Here is a 19,225-nt window from a genome sequence, read left to right as displayed (position 1 = left end):
GCAGCAGCTACCACCACGCGCAGAAGCACCGGGGGGAAACGCGCGTGCAGTCGTGGGCGTGAAGCAGAAAGGCAGCCGGCACAGGACCCTAACACACAGCACGGACAACACCAGGCCCCTGGACGCAGCAAAGAAGTCACGCAGGCCTTTAAAACCCGCAATGAGGGTGATGGCTTTCAGGGACAAGTCACGCGTGGGAAGCAGGGGTCCTGTGCACAACCGTGCAGCCCTGAGCTGGGGCCAGGCGTGCAATGCCTCAGCAGCACGTGGCCCCACGCTGGAGGAGGGCACACGTCTGCGGGCACTTGGTCCCCGCGTGTCACTCGGGTCAGCGTAGGACGGATCCTGAAGCCTCCTGGCAGCTAGTGCTCAAGTGACGGGCGAACGGCTGCCCTTCCCTGCGCCCAGCGTGCCGCAGCCGGACGTGCAGCGTCCCCCTCGCGGGCCAGGGACCGGAGCACGGCCGGGGCGGGGACAGAGCGCGCTTTACTGATGGCGTCCGTTTCGTTTCTCTGCTTGCCGCCTGGGCTAATGTTGCTGCGGCTCCCACCGGCATTCATTTCACCTCCGCCCCAGAGACCCCCGTGCTCTCGGCTACGGCTCAACGCTGCTCTGCGACGCAGGCAGAGGCGACGGGGCCGGGCGGGCTGTGGGCGCGGGCCGCGAGCCACCCCTCAGCCGGGCTGGAGACGGCCGCTGGGGAGCACAGGGGGCTCTCGCACAGCGCCGCCTGCTCCCCCACGGCCACGGCCCGTGTCACCTCCCCACTCCCTCGTGTCTGCCCGTGGCCATGGGCCCGTCCTGCCCGCATGTCCCCCTCTGCAGCGGTGCGGGGCCCGAGGCCGGTCGCGTGCACCACGGCCCGGGGAGTCCTGCTGCAGCGACCCCCTCCAGCCCTGGTCCTCGCTGCCGGGAGCCCCCCGCCTCCTGCACACCCCGAGTCTGCCGGGCTGCTGGAAGCCAACCCGAGCTCTGCACAGCGACGCCACCGCCGCGGCGCCCAGGCAGGCGGGCAGCAGAGCACCCCCTGCCCAGGCGAAGGGGCGCCGCGTTTGGCCTGCCTCGGCATACCGCACGCGCCCCGGCCCGCGCGCCGAGCGGGACACGCCGCGGCAAGTTGTCAGCCGCGGGGGAGAGCGACGCGGGGACTGCCACCGCCTGTCACGGCGAGGCAGGAGCAGGCCCCCGCGTCCTGGCGCCCGGCTCCGCGAGCAGCTCGGCGGAGGAGTCTGCTGGCCACGGCGACTGGTTCCCCGCAGCCCCCTCGGGTCCGTCTGCCCTGGCGGCGCCCGGGGCCCAGCCGCCGAGGGCATCGCCGAGCAGGGCCGGAGCAGGCCTCTCGCCCTCGCCCTCGCCCTGCAGGTCCGCTCTCTTCTGAGGAGGACCCCGCTCGGCCGGGCAATCGCCCTTGGTCGCCCGCCTCTGGGATGGCTCCCAGCTGAATGGCCCCAGGGATGGGAGTCTGCGCCCGGCTGGCCCTCCGAGCCGTAACGCAGCTCGCACCACAGTTTTGCAAGGGGAAAACCATCTCTGAGCTCTGGACTACGCGGAGCTGTTCACAGCAGCTTGGAGAGGAGCCGCGGTGGTCTCCCCCTCCGGGACGAGGGCGCCAGCACCGACCCTGGCAGGGGCGCAGCCGTGGGCCGTGTCTGTCAGCCCTCGGGCCCGGCGGGACGTGCGCCGCGCAGCGGGAGTCACCGGGCAGAGACGGCGGCTCGGGGCCCGCGGGATCCCATGCGGCAGGGCAGGGGCGAGCTCAGCACAGCGCGATGCCTGGGCCAGGGTGAGAGCGTGCTGCGGTGCCCAGCGAGCACGACGGGGGAGACTGCCCGATGCCCCTTTTTTTACCTCCGCCTTCCAACACAGAGGCTGCCGGCGCTCGGGGGGACGTGGCACGCCCTGTCCGCACGGGCCACGCAAGTCAGGCCTGGCCGCCCCTCCCCAGGCCTCAGCACGTGCCCGTCTCTGCACTGCTGCCTTTCCTGATCAGACCACCCAAGCTGCAGGGTCACCTTCACCCCCGCACGAGAGGGGTGAGGACGGCTGAGCCCAGAGAGGCCTTGGCTCTGCCCTTGCCAGCCTTGCAGGTCTTGCCTGGGGCTGCCTGGGCGTGCCAGGCACGCGTGACCTGCAGACCACCGCCTGGGCAGGTCCCTCCATGTCCCATAACCAGCACGAGTCGTTAGTGGCAACGGTTGGATCCGCGATGCTGCCGGAGCTGGAAGGGGACAGAGACGCTGCAGGTGACGCGCCGAGGCTGCTCTGCCCCTTCCCAGGGCCCGCGGTCCCAGGGACACGGTTTCCAGGTGCCACATACAAGTGACTACACACTCATCGCACGCTGCATGGGGTGACTTTCCAGCAGCAGCAGCAGAATCGCAATAAATCAAAGACAAACAAAGACCACTCCAAAATGACGATGTGTGCAAAATGCTTCATTCACCAGGTCTTGGGTAAAACCTCCTTCTCCGGCGGGTTGTGACAGATGAGCGGGAGTTGGGGAGATTTATGCATGCTCAAGCACTGCCTTTCTCCTCCTCCCTCCATTGCCTTTATAGCCCCAGAAGAAACCCTCTCGTGGGCTGGAAGATTTGTGTTGCCAGCGTCCATCATGGCAGGAATCAGGGCATGATTTGTAGGATGGCTGCAGGACGGGGCACATTCCCGATTTCTACGAACGGACTGGGCGTAAAAACGCAGCGAGAGGCTTTCTCCCTCCAGTGCGCGCATGCACCCAGGGGAGCAAGGAGCAAGGCATGGAAGTCAACCCGGCTGGCATGCGCATGGCACCGGGCCCAGGGCGACCGCGGCCCGCACCCCGCCGGCGTGCTCTCCTGTAGGCTCGACCGACGGTGCAGCGACAGGCTCCCTGCGGCCAAGGGGCTGCAGCAACGCAGGGACCGGCTGGGCTGAGGGTCTCCTGGCCCACACCGGTGGGGTTGTGCTCTTAGCTGCTGTGAATGTGACCCTAGAAAAGGTCAGCAGGAGACGGCATCTTGGGCACGGGCCCACTGGAGCAGCCTGCCTGCCGAACGACACGTGTCCATCTGGGCCGAGGGCCGCAGGGCACGGCCCACGGCTGAGGCCAGCTGCCCACGCACCTCTGCCAGGAGAGACCCCCAGAACAAGGGGATGCGAGAGCGGAGGGAACGGCTCTGCCTGGCCAGGCCCTGCCGTCGCCAGGCCGCCCTCCAAGCACTGCCGGCAGCCGGTCAGCGTGGCCGGCTCGGGGGCTGGCCCACTGGGATGCCAAGCTTCCTTGCCGTGTTGCTGGACAACGCCTGCCCTGCAGGCTCCTCGGGCCCGCAGTCGAGGGAAACGCCATTCCTCTTACCGATACGACGCCAGAGGTTCGCATGCTGCTGTACAGATGAATGAAAGGATGCGCCTCTGGTGCTAACGATAGAAACGGCGGTTTCTAAGTATAGAGGCTCTTGCAGGATAGAGCTGTGGAAATCCTTTATCTGCATAATTCATGGGAACAGAGCTAGCGCCACGTTTTACATGGCCATCGTATGTACCGCATCCTTGCGCTGCAGCTTGTGCTGCTCCCTCGAGTGCCGCCAGGCCCTGGGGAGCGCCAGGCCCCTTGCAGCGGGGGCCACCGGGAATTCACCTGCGAGGCAGTCGCACCGTCGGCTACCGTCAGCGTACGCCAGCTGCACACGCGCCAAAGGGGCCAGTGCTTCTACTGGAAAGGCAGCTACGGGAAGCGCCGCGGCAGTCGCAGAAGCTGCTGGAGGTATAAGCCAGGGGAGGCTATTTCAGCCTGGCTGCAAACTGCCCAAACTGCTAATCCCAGGAAGGTTAGAGCGGCAGACTCTGATCCGATGCAACGTGCCAAAATACGCCCAGCAAGTGTCAGCAGCTGACAGCGCTGAGAGAGAGCCGGCAACCTGCGCGTGCGGCTCGGGGTGGCCCGCTCCCGCGTGACACACTGGTCGCTCTGATTCATTGTGATATTCATGAGGACCTGGGGAATTGCTCGCTAACCAGACGCAGGTCACCTGCGCTCTAGCTACCGGTACAAGGGGGCCGGTCTGTCCTCAGCTGCGTTTTACAACTGTCGTGACATCAGCAGAAAACATCTTTGGACTCTGATTTAACGTGGCACGAAGGGCCAGGGCACTGGCAAGGAACTGCTACAAATACCTTCCCGGCAGAACTGGATATTAAAACTTCTGGCTTGTTTGGGCAGAGCAAAGTCATAAACCGCCCTGTTCAATCAGATCGGAATGCAGCGCGGGGCGGCGCGGGGCTGCAGGGCGCGCGGCCCTGCCTGTCACCGCGCCTGCTCCCCGGCGCGCCTCCCAGAGCGAGCCGGCGTGCCTGCCGGGGACGGGGCCCAGAGCAAAGCGGGCGCAGATGCGCAGAGCCCCCAAAACAATATTGCAAAAACGAGCAGCGCAACCCAGACTAATCACGGTGACACTGGAGCACGTCCGAGCGGAGAACAAGAGACCTGTTGCTGAGAGGCAAAGGGCAGCTGGGCTAAATTAGCCGAGCAAGTTTGAGTCTGGATAGTGTCATTAGGAGAAAAGCAGAACTATGCCATAAACTCTAATGAATGCATTAATGGATGGCTTGTGCCTCTCAAAAGGGGAAAAAACGGCTTAAATAAAGTTATTAACACAGCCCACCTGTGCTTGGCTCTGGGACTATGTTGTTTAAATAGCCCATTAACTCTTGAAGTAACTAATCTTGAAAGTGAATATAGCCTTTCTGAAGTAGACATTTAACTACATTCATATAATTCAATTAGATTCAGCCTTCTTAATCCAAAGCCAGTATTCTTGTGCTTTCATCTCTAATAATGGCACACAGACAAACGTGGTTAAAACGGTGCTAAAAAAAGAATCTGCATTTGGCATCCTAACCAAAAATAAATTGCCCCCAAATAAGACGTGTAATCTGTACGATATGTAGCTATGTATGGGTTAAGTCTTATTGTAATAATTTAATACAGAATTTGGAAGCTGCACTCGGTGCTTAATCAGCATCTGAAAAGCGAGCTGCCTTTTACAGTTCTGCTTTCTTTAATCTCACGAGAGACTATCGATCGCTCTTGTTTCACTCCAACGCGCAGGCCAAGTCTCTTTTGGGTGACAGAGCTGGCGATTTCAGACGGCAGACGGGGCCCGAGACTCATTTTGGTTTTCCAACCCTCTCCCCCCAAAACACAAAACCCAAATGTTGGTCTGAATAAGCTGATCCAGTTAATAAATAGTTAAAGCAAATTCATTAGGAAACAGGAATTTTATAGATTTAGTTAAAGGTTTCTTCCTATTTATGTCACTGAGAAATGATAAAATTCCTTTTATCACTCTACAACTTGTTAATGTTTTACCCCAGGACCACTTCGTCTGTAATAAACATCTTAACAAAATATGCATCCCCAGGGAGGAACCGTTAATTTCCTTAAGGCCTCACACATGTAATAGGTTTTTATTGCATGCAGGTGCTTTGTGAAATTGCATTGACTTGTAATAAATGTCCAGTAAAGAGCAGGTAGCACCTATGAGGGGGAAGTGTTTGTGCACCTGTCTGAAGAGAGACTTAGCACACCCTAATCCTCCACGGGCTTCTTCTTATCCCGGCATACAAACCTCACCGAGTCTCACCTGCGCGGGCGTCTGCTGCACCTAATCACAAGGTAAACTCTTGGATTTGCGTAGCGACATTTGACCAGCTGACCACGCTAATACAAGGCGAGTTCAACACTGAGCTACATAGACTTAGAATCAACCCAGCTAAAGGTGTTGGCTAATTACTGAGTCACAACATCCTGAAGCATGAAAAAAATTATGCATGAAAAGCTTTATTTTTCTCCTACTTTCTTTTTGCAACGTGTGTAAATTTATGAGAGTTTCCACGGAATGCTTGCATCCACCCTGGCCCTAATAACGCCGGTTAGTCTATTTTAATGGAGACTTCAGTTTAATAGAAGTAAATTTAAAAATGCATTTAAAATAATTCCTGTTATCTAGCAGTATGCATGACTGATTATAAAGGAGGTGGGTTTTCCTTTGAAATGTTCAAGTTTTGAAAGTGTGTTAGCTGTATAGCTCTGTAATAATTTAGGTAAAGAAGAACTATTTTGCAGAAGTTGCAAAAGTTTACTATAAAACAAGAGCCATCCTGGTCATTGTAGTATGAAGGGGAATAAAAACTTTGCCGTTCAGTAGAATTGCAACCTAGCACCGGGATTAATGATATGTGCATTCATTCAAACTCTGTCATTGGTGCTCCACCAGCCCCTTTGTTGGTCTCTCCTTAATCCACTGCTACTGGAATGCAAGAAGCAGAGAGTTATATCCTCTAGGTATGGGGGAGGAGGGAGAGAGAGGTGTTTCCAGAGGAAGAGTTTTCCAAAGAATTAACTAGTAAATATTAACCATTGCCATCCAAGAAAGCTAGTCTACAAATTATTTTTTTTTATATCTTAGCTGACCATGCAAGGTCAGGTGTTCGGGGACCAGTCTCCTGAAAGCTTGGCAGTTGAGATCCAGTCTGCCCCAGGTTTGTGTGTTTTTACAAGGCTGCACAATGTGTGGATGTGAGGGTGGAGTCACGGAGGGAATCGGGCCGGGGGCCTGGGGACGGCCTCGTTTCATGAATGAAGACACTTGGACACACGCACAAGTCTCTCAGCATGCAGAAAAGCACGTGGTGACCTGAAGGCCAATGCTAGGGGCCAAGATGTGGGATAATGCTGGGAGAAGGCCAGCACGCCGCTGTTGTGACGCTGGAAGAACGGCAGAGGAGCGGACAGACATGCCAAACTGACCTGGAGCTTCTGGAGAGCAGAAGCCAAATCATTAGTCACTGAATAATTAGGAAATCATCATCCATGCGATGGAGAAAACAACTCCCCAAGTGAGCAGAGTTAACCTGTCTGAGCGTGGAGCCCCGGCTGCACAAATAAACAGGTGGGAGAAAGACTGGACGTCAGCAGTGGCCCGCACAACACACCAAGACCAACAACAAGGCAGGAGATAGGGAGAGGGAAGCTGGATGCCTGGAGGAAACAACCCTTGAAATGAGTTAGACCATGAGAAGGTGGAAGTGAAGCAACAGAGCATTTGAGTGCAGGGCAAAGCCTGGACAAAAGCCATGGTCAGGCCCCGGTCAGCACCCCCCGAGTGCGAGGGAGCCCTGGGACGTGCGCTGCACGGGGTAACGCCGCAGAACAGCACGTGCTCGAGTGCTTCCCTGAACCAGGACATAAAAGCCTGGAGATGGCTCCTCCGTGGAAGATGGAAGGAAACCCAGACGCATCGCTGTTTGCAAAGCGCCCGTGAAGGAGCGCCCGGACGTGGCGCGCAGGCCGGAGGAGCAGGGACAGACGAGACGGCACGATTCTGGTCAAACGTCGTAGGAACGACGGCAGAGACGTCACTACCGCGGGCTGGGCACGCTGGCGTTCACCCGCGCCGGAGCCGGCAAGCCTGGCGCCGGGAGCTCGCGCAGGAGCAGGAGGCAGCTCCCAGGCCCAGCCGGGCTCTGCGCGGGCCGGCTGGGCTCGCGACGCGCTGGGTGGACGAGGGCAGGCAGGAGCAGGCGCTCAGCTGCTGGCCGCCCGGTCCTGTCCCGCCAGCGCCCAGGGTGCAGAGCGCCTCCTCCCGCGGGGATCCTGCTTCCACGCGTGGGGCGAAGGCCCAGAAAGAGCAACTTGCATTTCCTGCCGATGGGAAGCGAGCAGCTTTTTAAAGAGGTCAAACAGAAGGAATGATCATCTTCAAAGAGAAGGGATTTATGGCCTCTTCCAGGTTTCTGGAGCTGCCAGTCACCGAAAACCCCCTTAAACGCTGTCACTGATTTCATTTCCCCATTAGCCGAGTCATTTCCATCTTCCACGGTTTCTTCCATCAGCATTTGTGATGACTGAATTGTGCAGATGGCTTTTCCAAAACTCCCTCACAAAGGCCGGACGTGGTGTCTATTTTTCAAATACAAGCACTCGTACTACTACAGGGGGAGAAAAGCTGATAGAAGAGTCATAAGGCAAATGCAATTAGGAAGCATATGAGAAGATTCAGGAGAGTTCAAAAGAATACAAGAAAGGAAATGTATAAAAAGTAAATAAAACACATTGTTTAAAAATGGTTCATATTAGACTTCCCCTATAAAGATTTCAGCTTTTTATTTTATAGATTTCATGCTATTCTAATCACATTTATTTTCATAACTTCACAACTGGAACTGCAAAACCTTGCAGCCTGTTTTCACGTTGCTGGTGTGTCCTGCCCCCCTTTTATACCTCTCTAGATGCGGGGAAATGAAGTCAATGAAGTGAGCCAAAAAATTCTAATTTCAAATCTTTTATAGAAACTTCTCCCGAAGAACCTCAGGCACCACATCATGGAAATACCATAAAGATTTCATTCCAACTCCCAGGCAAATCAAAGCCTAAATAATTTACTGCTGCTTATGAAGAGGATGTAAACTGGTAAGGGGGATTAATGAAGGTGTAAACTCTTATTGAGGGAAAGCAAATCTTTGCTGTAGAGGATTGGGGTGTTAAAGCGAAGCAAACACAACACCTCATCTCCTCCATTTTACACTGTGCCAAAAGGCAGGATCTCGTGCAGCCAGGTAACTACAAAAGCAAGAGAGAGGCAAGGCTTTTGCAGCGCGCACTGATCCGGACGTCCCATCTTCACAATCAAAGACTTAACTGGGATGTCCCGGCACACAAATAAGTAAATGTGGGATAATTAGGAAACAAATTCTGCAAACATCTTGAAAGGGGCTGGAGACCTTTGATCTTTATAGAAAAGAAAACATTACAATACAGTCTAGCTTTTGGGGTCTGCACACACTTTATACCAAGGGAGAGGATGGTATCTTTCTTAAAAATCAGGTAACACCTAATTCCATCATAGCCTAATTATCTTAACTGATTTCATATGTCTAAAGGTATTTCACCAAAAGATTAGAGTAGAAAGAGGGACTGACAAAATAATTAAATATGCAATTTGCCAAGCTTGGGCAATATGGCTTTGAAATCACCTTTTCAGGAAGTTTTACAGCTTGTTCATTGACATATATATTGCAGCCTTCAGATTCTTATTTAAGCTCTTTTGATTACTTTAATGGATTAATACTCGAGTACTATCAGCGTAAAGACTAATACTCAAGCCTGTTTCTAATTTGGCAAAAATTGCAGTGGTTTCCTTTTGGTGTTAAGACAAAAACTCTATGTAGAAATCTCTATCCCGATTTCTCCTTTTAAACCTCACAGCAGAATTCGGCTTTTCCGAATAGTTCCTCATATAAAAAACAGGCCGACATCGAGTGTCACTCGCAGCCCCGTGAAATGCTTTCATGCGCTCTAAGGTTTCGGTGACCTAACTAGCACACGCGCAGCCAAATACAATACGCAGCGGGGTCGGCGCTCGCACAAGAGCGCAGAACTGCCACTTTAATCCTTCTAGATTTATTTTGGGTGGTATCCTCTTAATGAGTTCATGTCTTGAGTCTGCCGCGGTGCACGGCTGTCCGGCAGGGCTGCCGGGGGCGGAGGAAGGGCGAGGCTCAGCACATGGGAACCTGGGCTTTGTCCGTGCCAGAAAGGGCTTGTTATTTCAGGGTGGGTCACACAGATTTGCCCCCAAAAGGCCCCACCACAGCCCCCAAATCAGACTTGTAAGACTCTTACCCTGCCCCAAGCCCCAGCTGCTGCCAGTGCCTGGCACCCACCTCCTCACCGCTGGTGCACTAAACCTCCCGAGACCTGATCACACTTTTGCACACCCCAGACCAGGGCAGGGCAGAAGGGCGCGCGGCCCCCTGCCCCGGCTCTAGCCCAGGACCGGCCCAGCTGCCCCCACGAGCTGGGACGCAACCCCCCGTCGGGAACAGCGATTCCTGCCTCCCCACGTGTCCCAGCTACTGGCAACGCCGGCACACATGGGCTGCCACGCAGACACGAGCGTGCAGGGGAGGGGTACGCACCACTTATCCGATAGCCAGACAAGTACCATGGGGTTTCCTCACCCTGAGACACGGGAGGAGAAAACGAGGCGGCTTCGAGCGCGGACAGGAGCGTGCCTCTCCCCGCCAGGCTGTTCCACGTGCGAACAACCGCTCCGTGAGGCTACGTGTCCTCGAGCACGGACGCGCTGGGCGTGTGCTGCAGGGACGCGTCCCCGGCACCCGCCGCCCTGGTCCCGGGACTTGGCGTCTTTAACATCACGCCCTCCTGGGGCTCCAGCAGGGGTTTTGGGGATCGCGACCACGCGCGAGGCCTCGCCGGCCGGCTGGCCGGCCAGACCCGGAGGGGCAGTGGGATCAGCCCAGACCCAAGCCTGGGGGCACGGTCCCCGTGAGGAGCCCTGAGCCCCGGGCCCAGCCGTCCCGGCGGCCGCCCGAGCGCGGGCCAGACCGAGCAGCGTGACGCGAGCGTGCCCACACCTCGCCCGCGCCCGCAGGAGGAGGCCCGCCGGGCTCCGCCATTTCTCTCTGCGGGCAGGGCCACGCTCCTGGGAGACGAGGGGCGGGAGCAGCGCGGGGAAAGGGCGCTGGGCCGAAGCCGACTGCTCGATTTAGAGGGCCAGCCGCAGCAAGGCATGCTGGGAAACAGGCAGGCCACGCGGGGAGCTGGTGCAGACAGCGCTCCTCTGCACGCACCCTGGCCTCGCCTCAGCGCTTGGAGCCCGCCTGGTCACTCGCGCTGCAGACGTCCGTGCTCTGCCGTGATGCCCTGCCCAGGGGCCGAGGGGCACACGTGTGCCGGGCACGCCGCGCACGAGCACGCGTGTTTGCCTGGGCTTCCACGGGACGCTTCTGGCTGCAGCCCTTGCCCAGGTGCCCCTGCAGCCTCCTGCCCGCTCTCCAGGCAGCCGCGCGGTTACTGGCGTGGGCTCGGGGCCGGTAGCAGGCCGCAGCACCCCCTCGCCACCCCTGGCCCCGGCCCCTCGGCTCCGACTGACGCCCGAGGAGGACGTTGTTGCTGAGGCCGCTGGGGCCGTCCCCGAAACAGCCCCGCCTCGGGGAACACGCAAGCGGGTTTGCAGAGCGCGGCCTGCACGTCCCGCGCGGGGGAAAGCTGGGGGTGAACCGGGCTGGCGGTACCACAGCGGCAAGCGTCTTGGTCGCGCCCTGGGCGGGCGGAGACGTTGCTTGTCCCGCCAGACGGCTTCGGTGCTTTCCACGGGGCAGGGACCTCCCGAGAGCCGCGCTCTCGTGGTCTGCTTCCTGGCGGGGCTGCAGACAGCGGGCGCAGAGGCCCGGGACTGCCCCCTCGGACTTGGCACGGCCTCCCGGTCCCGCTCGCTTGCCGGCTGCCTGCTGGGTGCAGGAAGCGGCACAGACCAGAGTAAAAATAGAAGGCGCGTCAGGCGGTTCTCCAGCAATCCTCCATTTACAGATCAGCAAACAAAACCCTCCAGTTTCAAATGAACTGCAACCATAAAGTGACACAAAAGCGGGCTGTAACAAGGGCCAGGGGCCCAGGGATTTTAATACTGAAAATTGTACACATACAGTTTATTTCAGGGTCAACTTATCACAACAACCCCCCCGCAGCAGTGCCCTGCCAAGGAAGCGTGCAGAGACGCATTTCCAGCAGCCACCTTGCCGGGCCGTTGGACCCCCGTACTCCTTCCTGCCACGGCAGGGCGCGGACTCGACGATCTGCTCGCGTCCCTTCCGACCCTAGAAACTCTGACGCCCCTAACAGAAGGCCGCACCGTCCTGTACAGCATTAAAACCAATGAACGCTCTCTCTTCCCCAGTCTGACCCCAGAGGAACGTATTCTGCTCTTTGTCCCTGCAGCAACGAAACTCAAGCCAAACGTCCAGCTGGCACGGGGACGGACAAAAACCCCAGTGACCGCCGGCAGAAGGACCCGCTCCCCTGCGATGCCCGCCAAGCAGTCTGCAGCTCCGGCAGCCCCTGCAAACACCTGCGAGGGACGGGCCGCCCCACGGAGAGTGAAAACATGGACTTGTTTTCAGACAAACAGCGAGATGCAAAAAGAGCTTGTGATCCTGGGAGCAGAGCGGGGCTCGTCCGGCCCCGCGTTTGCAGAGGAAGGGGCTCGTTTCTCAGAGGAGAGGCCGAGCGGCCTGGCCGGAGAAGCAGCAGCTCAGCTCGAGCGGCTAGCTTTCGTGTGGGTGCCGCTTCACGTCGTCCTCCGGCCGCGAGTGGATGGCGGAGGCCTTCTAAGAATAAACTGATTAAAGGACATTTTGCAACCTATAAACCTGGTGCAGTTGAAAGGAAGCCTTTTAACCTTGGAGGTCCCCTTTTCATTAAGGAGAAGTTGAGAAACCCCTTGCCTTCCACAGTTTGATCAGCTCATTAAGGGACTGACAATAGCTCAGGAGCTGCTGATACTCAGTGCTTTAATAATAACATCTGCTTACTTCCTCGGGGCCCTTTTAGAAGAAATTAGGTGCAGGTTTGCAAGCCAAGGCAGGCAGGGATGTCATGAATCTGCATCCAGCTGGGACCTGCCAACAGGCCACAGGTCTGTGCCTCCCAGTATCCAGCCATCTCCTATTGCAAATCCCTGGCAAGAAGGGGCAGGTTGCCTCTAACACCGTCGTCCTGCCCAGGGGGAAGCAGCCGGAGCCCCCATACCCTGCTCGGGATGCAGCCCCCGGGGCCGGCACCATCTGTCTGGGGTTGTACCCAGGACCCCGCTCCCGCCCCTCCATTTCTCCTATGAGCAACTGCCCCGAGCTCTGCTTGTGTTGTCATGTCTCGAGGCCCTTCCAGGCGCCTCCAGCCAGAGCCGACGGCCAAACAGTGCGGCTCCGGGCTGCCGGGAAGCAAGCTGGTGGGCACGCAACTTGCTAGCCAAGCTCATGTGGCAGAAAAGGCTTTGCTACCCGAGGGCCCCATCGCACAAAACAGGCTCTGCCCAACGTCTCGCTTTCTGAGGTGCAAATCAAAACCAACCCGGGGACGTGCTTTGTTCCCCGAGACCGACGACACTGCTTCTCTTGCACCGTAAGGGGCCGTTTGGAGAACGATGGTGCTTCTGGCCCCGTGACTCAGATGACTGGAATAATTTCCGAGCTTTGGTACTGGATCAACATTGCATTGGCCTGGTCATGAGATCACTCAATTGCAGACAGGGAGGGCTGAAGGGACCCAGGAGGTCACATCCAGTCCAACCCCTGCTCCAGGCCGAACCAGCCCCAGCTACATCATCCCAGCCAGGGCTCTGCCTACCCGGGTCTTAAACACGCCCAAGGATGGAGACTGCACCACCGCTCTGGGGAGCCTGTCCCAGTGCTTCACCACCCTCCTCGTGGAAAGTTTCTCCTAATATCCAGCCTCAACTTCCCTTGCTGCAGCTCGAGCCCATTGCTCCGTGTCCTGTATCTGCCCCCACTGAGACCAGCCCAGCTCCGTCCTCTCTGCAGCCCCCCGGCAGGGAGGTGAAGGCTGCTATTCAATCCCCCTCGGTCTCTTCTGCAGACTCAGTCAGCCCCTGGGCTCCCTCAGCCTCTCCTCACCAGTCCTGGCCCCCAGCCCCCAAACGTTTTCATTGCCCTCCACTGGACTCTCTCCGATGTGTCCATGTCCTTTCTGCCATGGGGGCCCACAGCTGGACACAGGATCCAGATGTGGCCTCCCCAGTGCTGAACAGAGGGGAAGCTCACGCTGCCCAGCCAACGGGGGCTACGTAGCAGGGAAATGTCTTGCGAGAGCACACATAAATGCTGCACGCCTGCTGGCGTGTCCTCGTGCAGTCCAAGGCAGCCCATGCACGCGTCTCTGTTCATTGACCTTAACTGGCAGATGAACTGCGCGTTTCTCCTCTGCAGCGTGACAGGGAAATCGAAACGGAGAGCTATGCCGCCACGTGGGCATCCTGCCACCCACACGCTGCCCCTCGGCCCTGCCACGCGCAGCGAGTCCCAGCACGGGCTCCTGGTCCCCACCTGCCAGGGATCGTTACAGGCGGGTTTTCACAGGGAAACACGACCTGCATACCCGAGCGGACAGGCGGCTCGGACGCCGCGCACGGAGCCACCCACCCACGCAGACGTCTTCCTGGCGGCGACCCAGACCCTCACAGATTCACGTGGCACCGCGCCTCAGCGACCGGGGTCGTGCCTGGCCACGAGGCCCAGCAGCAACCGCGCATTTGTGAAGTGCGAGTTTCCAGACAGCCGAACTCCAGCACCCGCCTTGGAGAGACTCCCGGACGCAGCGCCGCACGCCACAGCGAGGCGGCTGCTCGCTCCCTACCAGCGTCCTCAATTTTAATGAACAGCTGTAATTTATCCTTCCCACCCCGCTCTCCATATCACCCCTCCTGCCCTGGAGGAATCGGGTCACACCTGGAGCATGTGCAAGCACACACAACTTCCTGTCTATAATGGCTGCAGAAGGGGGATTGGCAGCTCGGAGAGGGTCACTACATGGACAGGGGCTCCCGGCTAGCTCCGGGCCACAAATCATTTGCAATATCAGCTATGAGCCAACAAGCAAAACCTTTTCAGCATCAGCATCCGACATTGCTTCCTCCTGGTGCGAGGGGAGGTAATCTCGTCACGGGCAAGCGACAGCCACAGAGAAAGCAGGAAACCCGCCTGGCTGCAGGCCCCGAGAGGCCGTGCCGACGCCGTGTCCCCTCGCGGGTGCAGCTGGGAACGGGCTCCCCTCGAGGCATTGCCCTGCTTGCTTTTGTCAGACCCGCGGGAGGCTCCAGGCATTCAGCGTGCCCCGTCTGAGCTCGTCGCGGTTGGGACCGGCCCGAGTGCCAGGCGCTGTGCGCGCAGTGCCAGGCAGGTCCGTTCCCAAGAAGCGTGCAACCCAGGCGTGCGGACTAGGTACAGAAAAGACCACTTCCACGCCGGGGACGGTGTCGTGCGCCCAGGAAGTGGCTTCCCAAATCAAGTGGACAGATCGCACGGCTTTGGCTGGAGCTTTGCTTCCTTCAACAGCAGCTCCCCGCACCGTTAGCGAGGCCTCTGCCACGTGCCGCGGCCTGGAGGAGCCGGCGCGGTGTCCCAGCCCCGGGACGGCGACTGGAGCACCAGCACGACCAGGTGCTGTCACCAGCAGCTCGCACAGCGCGCGGGAGCCGAGCGCTGTCAGGCCCCGCGCGGACGGCGAAATCTCTCCATCGCCGCGCAGGGCCGTTTCACGGGGACACGCGGTAGCTCTTACCGGCGCCGTGCGCTTTGGCAGGACGATCTCATGGAAACTGGCCTGAAAATAGAAAAGCTAAACAAACATACAGTGTTTAACCTACGGCCCCGGGAAACAGCAGAGGAAACGAGCAGCGACGTGGACAGGGCCCACAGCCGGCGGCGAGCGCAGACCCACGGAGAGGCCGTCCAGCCGCCGGGCAGGGGCACTGACCACAGCGGTGCCTCTCCTGTGCTTCGGCCCCCGCGGCACGGCCTGCCAGCCCTGCTCCGTCACCTGCGAGTTGTCCGGAAACCCAGGTCTGCTCTTCTGCGGCAACCAGGGCTCTGGGAGACGTCGAGGCCGTCACCGCTCTTCACGTCGCTTCCCAGCTCCCGGCAAGTCCTGGCCAGTCCGTCACTGCGGAGAAGCGAAGGGGGCACGTTTCCCACCGGGGTCTGCCTAACGCGCCGGGGGCCGGAGATGGCCCAGGCCGAGCACGCCTTGCCCTGTGCTGGGCACCGACCACACACCCGATCTGGCCCCAAAACGGTGCCGGCACCAAGTCCCCAGCTCCACCCGCTCGCTGCACCGGCATGCAGTGCCCTTCCCCAGGACCTCCGCGCCGCACCGAGCACGTCGAATAACTCGTCTCTCCTGGGGCCAAATGCCCACGGGGCTGCTCTGTGGGACGGATTTGTTTCAGGACAATTTCACGTTTCTTTAAACTGGTGGTTTTCAACCTGTGGTTCGTGGACCCCGGAGGGTTGCAGACTACGTCTAGGGGGTCTGCAGAAGGTGACTACAGTCAATCAAAAGCATGCGAATCCCCCCCACTTGCAATTCAAAGGGGTCCACACCTCCATTCGACATTTCCAGAGGGGTCTGCAAATGAAATGAGGTTGAAAACCACTGCTCTAAAGAGCCAGGGTGGCTTGGGGTTACATCATGCAGGCCCGATCCCGAGTCCTCCACGGACATTGGGATGCACCCCCAAAGTGCCCAGCCCCCCGCGAGGGAATCCCCAAAGAGCAAGTCTGTGCAGGGGGGGCCTGCGCTTAGCCGGCATCCCGTCTCCGCAGAGCTCCCGCGGCCGGCGGAAGGACGCTGTTGGAGGGTGCCCAGCGACCGCGGCACGGAGACGAGAAGAGCTCCGGCCTCCACGCTGCGAGTTGGTGGGAAGACTGTAAAATAAAGTATGGCAGAGCAGCTGGGTGAATACTCATTTTAATTTAAGATCCAACACTCACAAGTCAAACTACAAAGTGGTCCCTCTTGGGGTATTCGCAGAGTTTTTGGTTTAATCAAGCAAAATTCTAGAGGTCAAATTTCACCCTGGGTAAAAGCATATCATTAGACTTCCAAGATTTCTGGCGGAAAAAAATACAACTAGAACCTGTTTTCTCTAGAGAATTACACCATGATTTGATTACACTTTTTTTTCCCTGACATGTAGCCCATTTTATTAACTTCTGCTTTGCTTTTAAAGGAGGCATCTACTGTTTTGCTTCCCTGAAGAAGCTCATAATGTTATAATTCAAGTGTCAAGACAGATTAGGTTAAACGTACTGTGTAATTCCCAAAGGAAAACAAACTTCAAAACATACTCTATTTGCCTTGTAACATGTCATGGATTGCATTAGAGTTGAACGGGTAATTCTGTCGCCTAATGTGTTAAAGTTGGCATGAATTTTATTCTCTATGCAAGGTGAGAAATTACTTAGCTAACAAAACATTTCGTTTCCCCCTCTTTGCGTTCTTTCTTTATGAGATTCTGAATGTGACATTTTCACAAAAAATCCCTGCACTTATTTGTGAAAAATGTATATTAAAACCAAAACACATCAAATGGAAAGAAATCACAGATGGTTTTATTCACAACCAGTAGAATTAATGGCCTTCTCTACTCTTTATAAATATTGGAAGCAGATGAGTTCATTACTATTTCACTCTAATAAAGAAAACCTGCTTTATTTTGACAAGACATCTACTTATCTAGTGTTTCTACTGAATAATAAATCTATTTTCTTTGAAAAATAAAAGAGAGGTTGGGAATTGGCAGAAACCTACCTGGATGATTTGTCAATTAAATTTAAAAAAAAAAAAAAAATCTTAATTTCTGCTAATGAGAAGCTGGAATTCAAGAGATTTTGAAAATGTCACTAATTTCTTAAATAGAAAGTTTTGAAATGTTTACTTTGTGGTTGTCTTAAATTTTTACATCGTTCAACAAAGCAAGCAGAAAAGTGAAAACATCTGAAAAGGCTTTTGAAAAGAAAAGAGTCAGCACAAGCTGGAGAGAGCTGTGGGCTCCTTTATCTTGGAGAAATCTGCACACATGGAGCAGAGTTGAGGGGCTTTTTCGGTCTTTTTTTTCCCTGGGCATTCAAACACTTCCCAGTTCAGACCCCAGCACCGTGGAGCTTGCCAGACCTTCAAAGTCCTGCTGGCAGCCTCGCCTGCAGTGGAATAAAACATCCGACCCTGGGGAGGCAAAAGCTGAGTCATTTTAACCCCAAACAATGCGCACTGATGTGGTCATCTTGTTAGTCATGGAAATCCTGTGTTATTTCTATTTATGCTTCTTTCAACACTTATTAACTAAGAAGTGAGAGGGTTTTATATTAAACTGCAGAAGATGTTTATCCTCTCCAGGGCCAGGACAATCAGCTACGTGGCTTATCAATCATTCCAGAGATCCATGCGAGAAAGGAAAAGATTTTGAAAAATTCCCAGGGCAAGTTCATTTCTAATGCTGCAGGAGGGGGGGAAAGCAAAAACAAAAAAAAAAACCCCAAACCAAACAAACAAGAAACCAAAACAGGCAAAAACCAAAAGCATGTGTCCAATGCTCTGTGGGCTTTGGGCTGGCTTTCCTTCTGACGCGCGTGCACGGGTTTCCTTGTTTCGACAAAACGAGGACTCTCCTGGGGTTCACTTTTGGGAGGCAGTCATGTTTTTTAAAGACAAACTGCAGCTCTCAGTGGTCTGAGTTTTAAGCAGAGCAGAAGCCGGCCTTCCGAGTTCAACTGCATTTATTACATGTGGTTAGAAAACAACAAACCCCTGAAGGACGGGCGAACTCAGCCGGCCGGGGTCTCACCTCGTAGCACCTGCTCCAGGGAGGGTCTCTGCACGCGGGCTGCGAAGGAGCCCGTCAGGAAGCTGGCGACAACGTGGAAGGTGACTAACCTGAGCCCGTGCAGTGCTTGGTTCGTATGTACCGATCGGGTTTGTGGCACGTTTGTGCCGTTCACGGCAGAGCAAGTTGTGCCGTTGCGTGTGTGCACGCGTGTGTCTGGGACTGCCAAGGCTCAGATCCCCGCGGCGCAATGCGCATGGAGGAGAGCCAGCCACTTCCCTCCAGCCTGAGCCCCTTAAACAAGAACAGACCAAGACCTTCCCCGACGGTTCGGGGGAAGTCACGTCTCTGGCCCCCGCGCCGGAGCCCGTGCTCTGCTCCGATCACCCCTCGTGGCGGAGCTGGTCATTTCAGCAGCTCCTGCGCGCCGGACAAGCAGAGACGGTCGCCCCGCGCGGGGAGGGGACAGGGCTCGGCAAGCAGAGATTTACGTGGCAAAATGGCTCACGGGCTGATAACAAAAGCTCACCCGTGGCTCCTGCTAGCAAGTAGCAAGGTGGAGCCGGGCACCACGCTCCTGCCTGTGGCTTCCTCCTCCGGGGAGGTCTGGTTTCTTAACGAAGCGACCTGTGGTATTGGCTATGGGGACAGCGCGGGGCAGTCACAGCCGGCCCGCGACCGCCCCGTCCTGCGTCAGGCACGGCGCAGAGGTGGCCCGTCCTTCTGAGCTGGTCCGTACGGGCGGTGGAGGCCCAGGAGGCTTCGCGGCGCTCTGCGAAGTGCGCAAGTGTCCAGGGGCGAGGGCCTGTCCCCCGGACGGCAGGAGACACAGGACAGCCCTGGGCACTGCTGCGCTCTCCACGGGACGTGCTGGGACTCAAAGCTGTCTGTCCACGAAAACACCTCCTGGGATTTTGGCATGCTAGCAAACACGCCGACACCCTGGGCAGAGCACGGACGTGGGTCATGCAGAGCGTGTCCCACCGGCCTGCGATGGAGACGGGGTGCCGGGGGCAGACGAACGCCAGCGAAGGGCCCGATGCCCC

This window comes from Crocodylus porosus, unplaced genomic scaffold, assembly GCF_001723895.1.
Source record: "Crocodylus porosus isolate Cpor-Errol unplaced genomic scaffold, CroPor_comp1, whole genome shotgun sequence".
In the NCBI taxonomy this organism is placed as follows: Eukaryota; Metazoa; Chordata; order Crocodylia; family Crocodylidae; genus Crocodylus; species Crocodylus porosus.
The sequence above is the reverse complement of the archived record's forward strand: the minus strand, read 5'-3'. Positions refer to the sequence as shown.